This window comes from Orycteropus afer, unplaced genomic scaffold (genome assembly GCF_000298275.1).
Source record: "Orycteropus afer afer isolate SDZICR_OR568_19922 unplaced genomic scaffold, OryAfe1.0 scaffold00087, whole genome shotgun sequence".
NCBI lineage: Eukaryota > Metazoa > Chordata > Mammalia > Tubulidentata > Orycteropodidae > Orycteropus > Orycteropus afer.
In genome coordinates this window covers 5,665,897-5,674,239 of record NW_006921674.1, presented here as the reverse complement: position 1 = coordinate 5,674,239, position 8,343 = coordinate 5,665,897, and positions in this window count along the sequence as shown.

The window sequence follows — 8,343 nt, the reverse complement described above, 5'->3', positions numbered from 1 at the left end:
TGAAGAGGGTCTGTGCAGTTTTTCTTCCTAGTCCGCCATCTTGCCGTGCTCCCAGATAAGATTTCTTTAATCAGTTTCTTTTTAAAAATTATTTTGATGTCATGATGTAATTGTTGACACCATATGAGGCAGCACAAAAACTGTCACCTTTATAATAGACATCCTTCGTTTAAAGGCCCTTCACTAGAATTTCTAGCACAATTAATTGAGTATAAGTTTTCTTAAAGTTATGCAGAGAAAATAAATAAAACCATGAATTTTGAAAGTTAGCCTCGTCCATCTTCAGCTAGTTCCTTTGTCGAGGTGTCTCCAGATCATGTCTCCTGTAATGATCCAAGTCAGACATTGTCTAAGTCCTCTTGTCTAGTGAGATAGGTTTCTTTTGGGTTACCATGAGAGAAAGAATCACTCCACACCATCTCGTGTTCTCCCCAATGTAGGTGGAACCACTCACTCTAGTGCTTTGGGAGCAAGTCTAAGTAATGTGGTTTAAATAAGAATATCATAAAATACCAGACAAAATATGCATGTAAAATCTAGAGTCTCTTATTTCACACTAGTTTTGAAATCAAACTAACATTTGGACAAGGTAGGCATTAGTCTTACCTAACACAATGAAGATGGATTTCCCATAGGAAATTTCCTATTATAGAAGAATTTTATAATAGTGGCCTCTAATATTATGCCTATTCCCCTGCACAATGTGATTTTTCTGTTCTACCATCAAGAGGTAGAGGTGTATTTCTCCTCCCTCTTTTATCTGGACTATCTGTGACTTGCTTTGACTAATTGAACATAACAGAAGTTACAGTTTTGTAAATTCCAGAGTCTACGCCTTAAGATACCTTAAAAATTCTGCTATCACCTCTTTAGATCCCTGAGACTACTATGCTGTGCAGAACCCTGAGATGCAAGAGCGTACAGTGAGAGAGTTCCAGTTGTCCAAGTCAACAACCAGCACCATGACATGGGAGTAAGACCACTTTGGAATTCTTAACCCAGAACAGCTGCCTCCTGGCTGTAACTGGATAAATGAGCCCACCAAGACCAGAAGAAGCCACCCAATCAACCCAGAATGATGAGAAGTAAGATTTTTTTTTTTTTTTTGGGGGGGGTGGTGGTTAAGCCACTAACTGTTGGGATTAGATAGATACCTGAAGCATGAATGAAATACTAAATACTATCATGTTGGAGAGAACTCAACTCTATAACTTAGCCTTAATATCTATTTTATTTTTTTCCAATCAGTTTGTATTGACCTTTGGCCAAAAACATCTAGTTGACTAAAAACCTTCAATGTTTCATAAAAGAGCCTGAATTTTAATTTGTTACAGAGACCATCCCAGGGTTCTGTATTTCTTTGTTGAGCCTTTGGCTGACCAGTGGAATGTGTTTTGATTGAGCTTCTTTTCATGTCCAAGGTAACCCAAATTACTTCACAAAGGAATGTACTGGAGGATAGTGTCTCTGCAGGCCATAAAAGAACAATTATGTAATAGTTCAGACATCTCTTAGGATTTTCGAATTTGTTTTACTGAGAGGAACTATGAAGAACAGAGAAAGTAATGAATGAATATTGAACCACAAATACAAAGGGGAAGTATGTTAATCACAACAGCACCCAAACCTTCCATGCAATTCTTATACTTTTGCAATTCATTTTAAATTGATATCAATGAAATGCTGTTTGAGTCAGCCATAATTTAGTTCTGGAAATATCCTGTATAATTATATACATTGCTTATTCTCAAGTAGCATACAAATAAAAACAAATAATTTATTTTGAATTCATTCATGCTGCATATTATTTAATTTGTTTAATTTATGGTACAGTGAAATTTACCTACATTTAAAGTAACTTGCAATATACTCCATGCATGTTGGTGCCATAGAAAATAGAAATCCAAGACATAAAATAAAAAAACAAAACAAAACAAAAAAAACCCCAAACTCACTGCCCTGGAGTCAGATCCAACTCATAGTGACCCCTCCTTGGGTTTCCGAGGCGGTATCACTATGGAAGTAGATTGCCCCATCTTCCTTCCGAGGAGTGGCCAGTGGATTTGAACCACCACCCTTCTGGTTAGCAGTCAAGTGCCTTAGGCACTATGCTACCAGAGCCTTCATATAATTCACATTGTCATAAAAATCACAAAAAATGTGATTAGTAGATTACACGCTTTTCCCCTGACGCCACCTTTTTTTTTTTAATATAATCTATCAGAAATGTAGGAAACAACAGCTTATGTAAAGCCTCAGGTCAGAACTTAAGTGGTAGAGATCTTAGTAAAAAAGCTCTCTTGTCTTATGCCATTGAGTCAATTCTGACTCATGGTGACCCCATATATTACAGAGTAGAACTGCCCCACTGGATTTTCTTGGCTGTGATCTTTACCATGGTGCTTTGGGTGAGTTTGAGCTGCTGACATCTTAGTTAGCAACCAAGTGCAAACCATTTACACTATCCAGGGATCTTAAGAGAACTCTTGAGCTTCTTGCTAACAACCCAAGAATGGAAGAAGGAAAGGAATTTTCTTTCACCTGACCTATCTGTTGACACTTCAGGTACAAAGCATTAAGTCCATATTAGACTACTTACATTGAGGTCAAGATTTCAGTTGTTAGAGTCTCATTCATGCCTCTTCTTTCCTTTGCTTAACTAGTGCTCATTCTAAACAGTTCTGTATTGCTTAATGCCACTTTTTGGTTTGTTGTGTCCAGGCATGAAAAACCCAGGCTACATGTGATCATTGTGGTTTAGCTCCAACAAAAAATTTGGATATATATACACACTGTGAAGCAGATATTTTATGTTGTGCAATAGGCCAATCTGAGAACATTAAAGTGTCACATAATTCTCACTGGGAGCTCTGGTAGCATAGTGGCTAAGGCACTTGACTGCTAACCAGAAGGCTGGCGGTTCAAACCCACCAGCCACTCCTCGGAAGGAAGGTTGGGCAATCCTACTTCCGTAGTGATACTGCCTTGGAAACCCAAGGAGGGGTCGCTATGAGTCGGGGCCGACTCGACGGCACATAACAACAACAACAACAACAACATAATTCTCACTATTCCTCCAAGGAAGTGTGTTCCATGACCGTTCAGTAATTTTTCATCTTAGGTTTCCTCATCAAATATATTCCTAAAGTTTGTAAGCTTACTCTGCTTTGTGGTGAGGCACAGTCTCTTTTTTAAAGAACTCACACTGAAATGGGGGAGAGAGACTTAAATACTTAAACTGTGGAATGTGTTATAAGAAATAATAGAGATATGAATGAAGGGCTAAGGGGGCAGGAAAGGGGAGATTCCCAGAGGCGTTGTATCAAGGCATCAACACAAACTGACTATGTAGAAAAAAGGGGGTGGAATAATCCAAATTAGGAGAAAAGCACATGCTAAATCAGAGAGTTACACTTGAACATGGATAATTTATGGAATAATGACATGCTTCTTTTGAGTTACTGGGTTTAAGATTCTTGAGGATAGTGGCTTGGTGGGATATGGGACTTGCAATGCAGGTTGGGGCCAGATTGTGAAGGGACTTTGGCTGTAATGAGAAAGATAAAATTTAGTTTTGAACCTAACTTGTTAATGGCTATGCAACAATAACTTGAGCCCTGAGTATTGTGCTAGTTGTAGTTCTTTCTAGGAGGCGCTGCCTCATTATATATAAGGCTCAGGTAATACACATGCAATTAATGGACATAAAATTATTTATTGCTCAATTATGTAAAATCATGATGGTAAGTGTCCAAGAATTTGGCTTTCTGAAAACTGAAACCTGAGTAGTTAGAATGATGTATAACATATACAAGCAAATTAAAAAGTTGTAACCAATAGATGTGGCACTATTATTAATTAAGGTTAATTAAAGAACAGGGTCACCCTATTCAAATGAAGAATTGAGATAACTCTGGATAATTGACACCCAGAACCCTCGTTGACCTGAATTACCTGAGATTTTTGGCTTTAATTATGTGATTAGTTTACTCTTATTCCCCATTTTGCTTTGCCAGCATATAACAACATCATGACATCATGACATCAGGCCAACAAAAAGAAACAACAAAAAGAAAATGAAGTTTTCGGCAAAGATGACGAGAAACAATTTCAAAAGGAACTTGACAGGGATGGGAATAGTGGTTTTAGAATTCATCACATTCTAAAAGAAAAGTAATATTTTATGTTAATACAGTCAACCATAGATAAAATTATTATGTATTCTAAGTAAAATAAATCTCATTGTGCTTAAGTTGCTGCGCGATTTTAAATCATTCCATACCAAATGAACACAGTTTATTTTTCCCTCAATTCTACTTCCTAAATATCATTTTGTAATGGCGATCTCTATCTAGGAAACGTTTTCTTTACTTGGATGTTTGGTTTCTACTGTAGCCGCTGGAGATGTGCCTCCCATTTTTGTGAAAATTTTGTAGAGGACAATGACCATATGGATCTTACTCAAATGCTTGTACATAAATAGAATCATTTAAACAAATATCAGGAGCTGACAAATTTTAGATAGATTAAAAAAAAAAAATTCCTATTACCTTAAAACACTGGCTCTCAGGAAGTACAGACCAAAAAATAATAAGAAGTAATCTCCACATTTTTCCCCTTGGTGCATCAAAGTTAAAAATCAATCAGTATCATCTCAGTATGAGATAGTGGTGACAGCATGTGGACATCAGGAGAGTAATTAAAAAGCCAAAGCGTTTACTTGGTAAGATGTAATTTACCAAGTACTCAGTGGCTGCTTCCAAGAAATCTATTTACCCCCAAGTATCCTCAGGCATATATGGAAGAGTGTGAAATGATTGAGTTTTAGTTATCCTTGTATGTAGCAAATTTCAATTATAATTCCTAGTGTAAAAAATGTTGTAGTAATATTACCCTGAAGTTCTCCAAGCTTACAGCCACCAGAGATTTAAGTGAAGAAATATTTCTGTTTTAATGATTTTAGAAACCTTACTTGATAGTTTTTTCCTTTTTCTTTTTTTTTCACCTCCATTGGTTGGAAATCCTTTATCCAACTTACGGTTCCTGCTGGTTTCTGGAACTCTAAATAGGATGTTTGCTTAAGAAGCAATTTTATAAAATAACAAAGCTTTTTCTTCTGATTTTTTTTTTGTTGTTGTTCTCCAGGGAGTTTTCACCCACAATTTAACACATAATGAAACCTTGCTTACCACTTTCATGGTGCACATCAGAAAGACCAAGGTAAGCCTAGAAGTGTTGGCACTGGAAAATAGGTTTCAACTCAGGTGCCAATTTCAATAGATTGTTAGTAGGGCTATCTGTTGAGAAGATCAACAGGAGAAGAATTGCACGAATCATTAGCAATGTCAGCCATGCATGCAGAAGCCAAGGATACCACAGCTATCTGTGCTTGGCTCATTACCACAGTTTTCTAGGGAAGCATTTCAAAATAAGTCCACAGATTTACATCGTTTTGTCATTCTTTCAACCTTTAAGAGTCCTGTTCTTCCACTTTACCTACAAGGCCTAGAACAATATTTTGAACACAAAGACATATGCCATATATGTCCTTTGATCACTTCAGATTTCCCAAAGAGGCAGCAATATCTTTGCCATAAATGCCACAGGCCCTAGATATATGTTATCTGTAATGTTATAATAAATCCTTCTTTTTATTGGAATGGCAAGAATGTTCAGTAAAGTTATGGTTTTGAAGAAAACATGTTCTCTATTGTAAGTGATTCTAATCACATTTTATATTCTTATCTTCCTAATGTATTTTATATAAAAAGAAAGGTTTTATTTTCTCCTAAAGAAACCTGTAAAGTTCTTAGTACATCTTGGAAAGACTTCCATTATTAGCTAATTTGTTTTACTACTTCTCACCTGAAAAGTAGAAAACTAACAATGACCATTCTACTTTAGAGAAAGAGGAGCATTGATCAGGAGAATACATTACATATGCACTTGATGGGGCAAACTTGGGACCATTTTCTAACGAGAAATTCTGGAACTATGTCCTTCTCACAAGCAGGGCATCTCCCAGTACTGTTGACTTTCCAACACTAGAGATTCAATGCAATTTCTTCCTCAGCTGGCATGGAACACATTTTGTATAACTCTTACTGTTCAAATAAGTTAGCCACCAGCCACATATGGTTATTTACATTAAAAACCCTATTCCTCTGTCCCAATAGCCACACCTCAAGTACTGAGGTGGCTATAGAACATTGCCATTCTCACAGAAAGTTCTATTGGAAGCCCTATTCTGAAGGATCTCCCGCTGACAAAAGATGGTGGTAGGTCTATTTCCATTCAGCTCTTCTCACAATCAATGAACATTGAGGGTGGCATAGTTCTATTCACACAGTAGCTCTTCCTAATATATTTACCTAGTACATTTACCTTTCTCAATTTATTTGACAGATTAAAATATTTACATATAGGAACTGTCATAAGAGCCTTCTTATAGTAACTCTGACTTTTATCGTCCTTTTGTCTCACATTGTTACTTGTGTCTTATCTCACCAACAGGACTGAGTTAATGAAAGTATGGACTATGTCAAGAACTCCTTTAATGTCCCATGTTCTTTGCCTTTCTCAGGATTGGTGCCAAATATAATTTGCTGAATTGAATTATTTTTCTGAAAGTTTCTAAGTTCTAGATTAGGATATTCTGATAACGATGATTTTCAAAATGATAATATTTTGGATATATACCAAAAATAGTGGCTTAAATGTATTTGTTGAAGGATATTGTTATAGGACATATTGTTGAAAGGCCTCATTATTAAGAGGTAGAAAAAAGGCAAATATTTGTTTTTGGAATTCTTTGTATGTCTAAAAGATAATGAATGCATGTATGTTTTTATATATGTTTTTGGACAAAATCTGTGTAAAATAGTGCAGTAAGATCATCACATACAGTGCAATCTTAAAGTGAACAATTTAACACTCTGAAGCTGGTTTTAGAAAAAGAGCAACTCTTTGAAGTAGTTGTATGTGCACAAGCTTCTTGTCCTCTTTAGCAAAAAAAAAAAAAAAAGAACAAAGATTACTTTTGTTAAGGATTGGAAATATTTGTACTGTGGATTATTTGAACTTTTACTTATTTGTAACATTAGGAAAAATTGTAAAAATGTTGTGTTTTTCATTTTTGATTGGAATTGTGGTTATTTCTGACTTTTAAGTCAATTCCACATGTAGATTTTCTTGCATCCAAAAAGCATGTCCTATGTAGCTGAGAGAGGTCTGGTCCCTTACTTGCCTATGCTTGGCCTCTATGCTTGTGTTGGAGCACATGTTCAACATCTCCTTTGTCTAGAGACTTCTGTGCAATCTACAGATTAGCAGTGGCCAGGAAGTCAAAGACTGAAAGGATGGTTGACTAACTCAGTAAATAAAGCTCTGGACATTACTTTTTTTTTTTTGGCTTGGAGCATATGGAATCAGTCTTGCAGCTCTCCAAGAGGCGGGGAAGAAACCGTTGCTGCCTTGGCTTGGCCAGGCGGTGTGTGCTGAACCAAAAAGCAAACTGAAAAAAGACATCTAAATTTACAGCTCTGGTTAAAGAGGTGAGAGGCTAATCCAGTAGATAGAAAGCAATATTCAAATTGCAGCTTTTTCATTTTTTTTGAATGTGTGCTTATTTCAAGGTGTAAGAAAATATTATGTGTTATACATATGTGTGTATGTGAATATATACATATATGTATCTAGAGAGATCCATACACCATATGCATTCATTCCTCTGGTCCAATTGTCACTTGTCTTTGAAAGAAACTGATTTCTTAAAAAAAAAAAAAGGTGGTATACATAAGTAATATAGTGCTGCTTTTCAAATAGCTTCCTTTAATTTACACCTGGCTTATAAATACGATCTACATTTGTTTTATAGTACACTTTACTATAAAGGATGTTGAATATTTGGTACCTAATTCAACCTCTCGATAGTCAGAAAATCATGCACATCTGAGATTACACATTTCTTGCACACTTGTGTTTTCAGTCATTTATTTTGCATAATATAGTTTAGACCCAAATTGACTAGTTAAAGTTTGCTAATGAACCTTGATGATTTTGAAGGCTAGCCATTTGAGTTTTGAAATCAAATAAATTGCAACAAATTAAATCCAGTTAATAAGAGAGGAAATAATGCATAATAGGGACAAGCAGGGACTCTGGCTCTAGATTATCCAGAGTCAAAACACAGTCTTGCTGCAAAAACGGCAAGGAGGCCACATGTTCTGACCTTCTCTAATGTGACCTTCTCTAATCCCACAAGGGGAAGACAGGATTACCAGCAGTAACCCAAGGCCTATTCCTGCCAGGCCAGACATGTTGCCTTCCTCCAGCCCTTTCTTC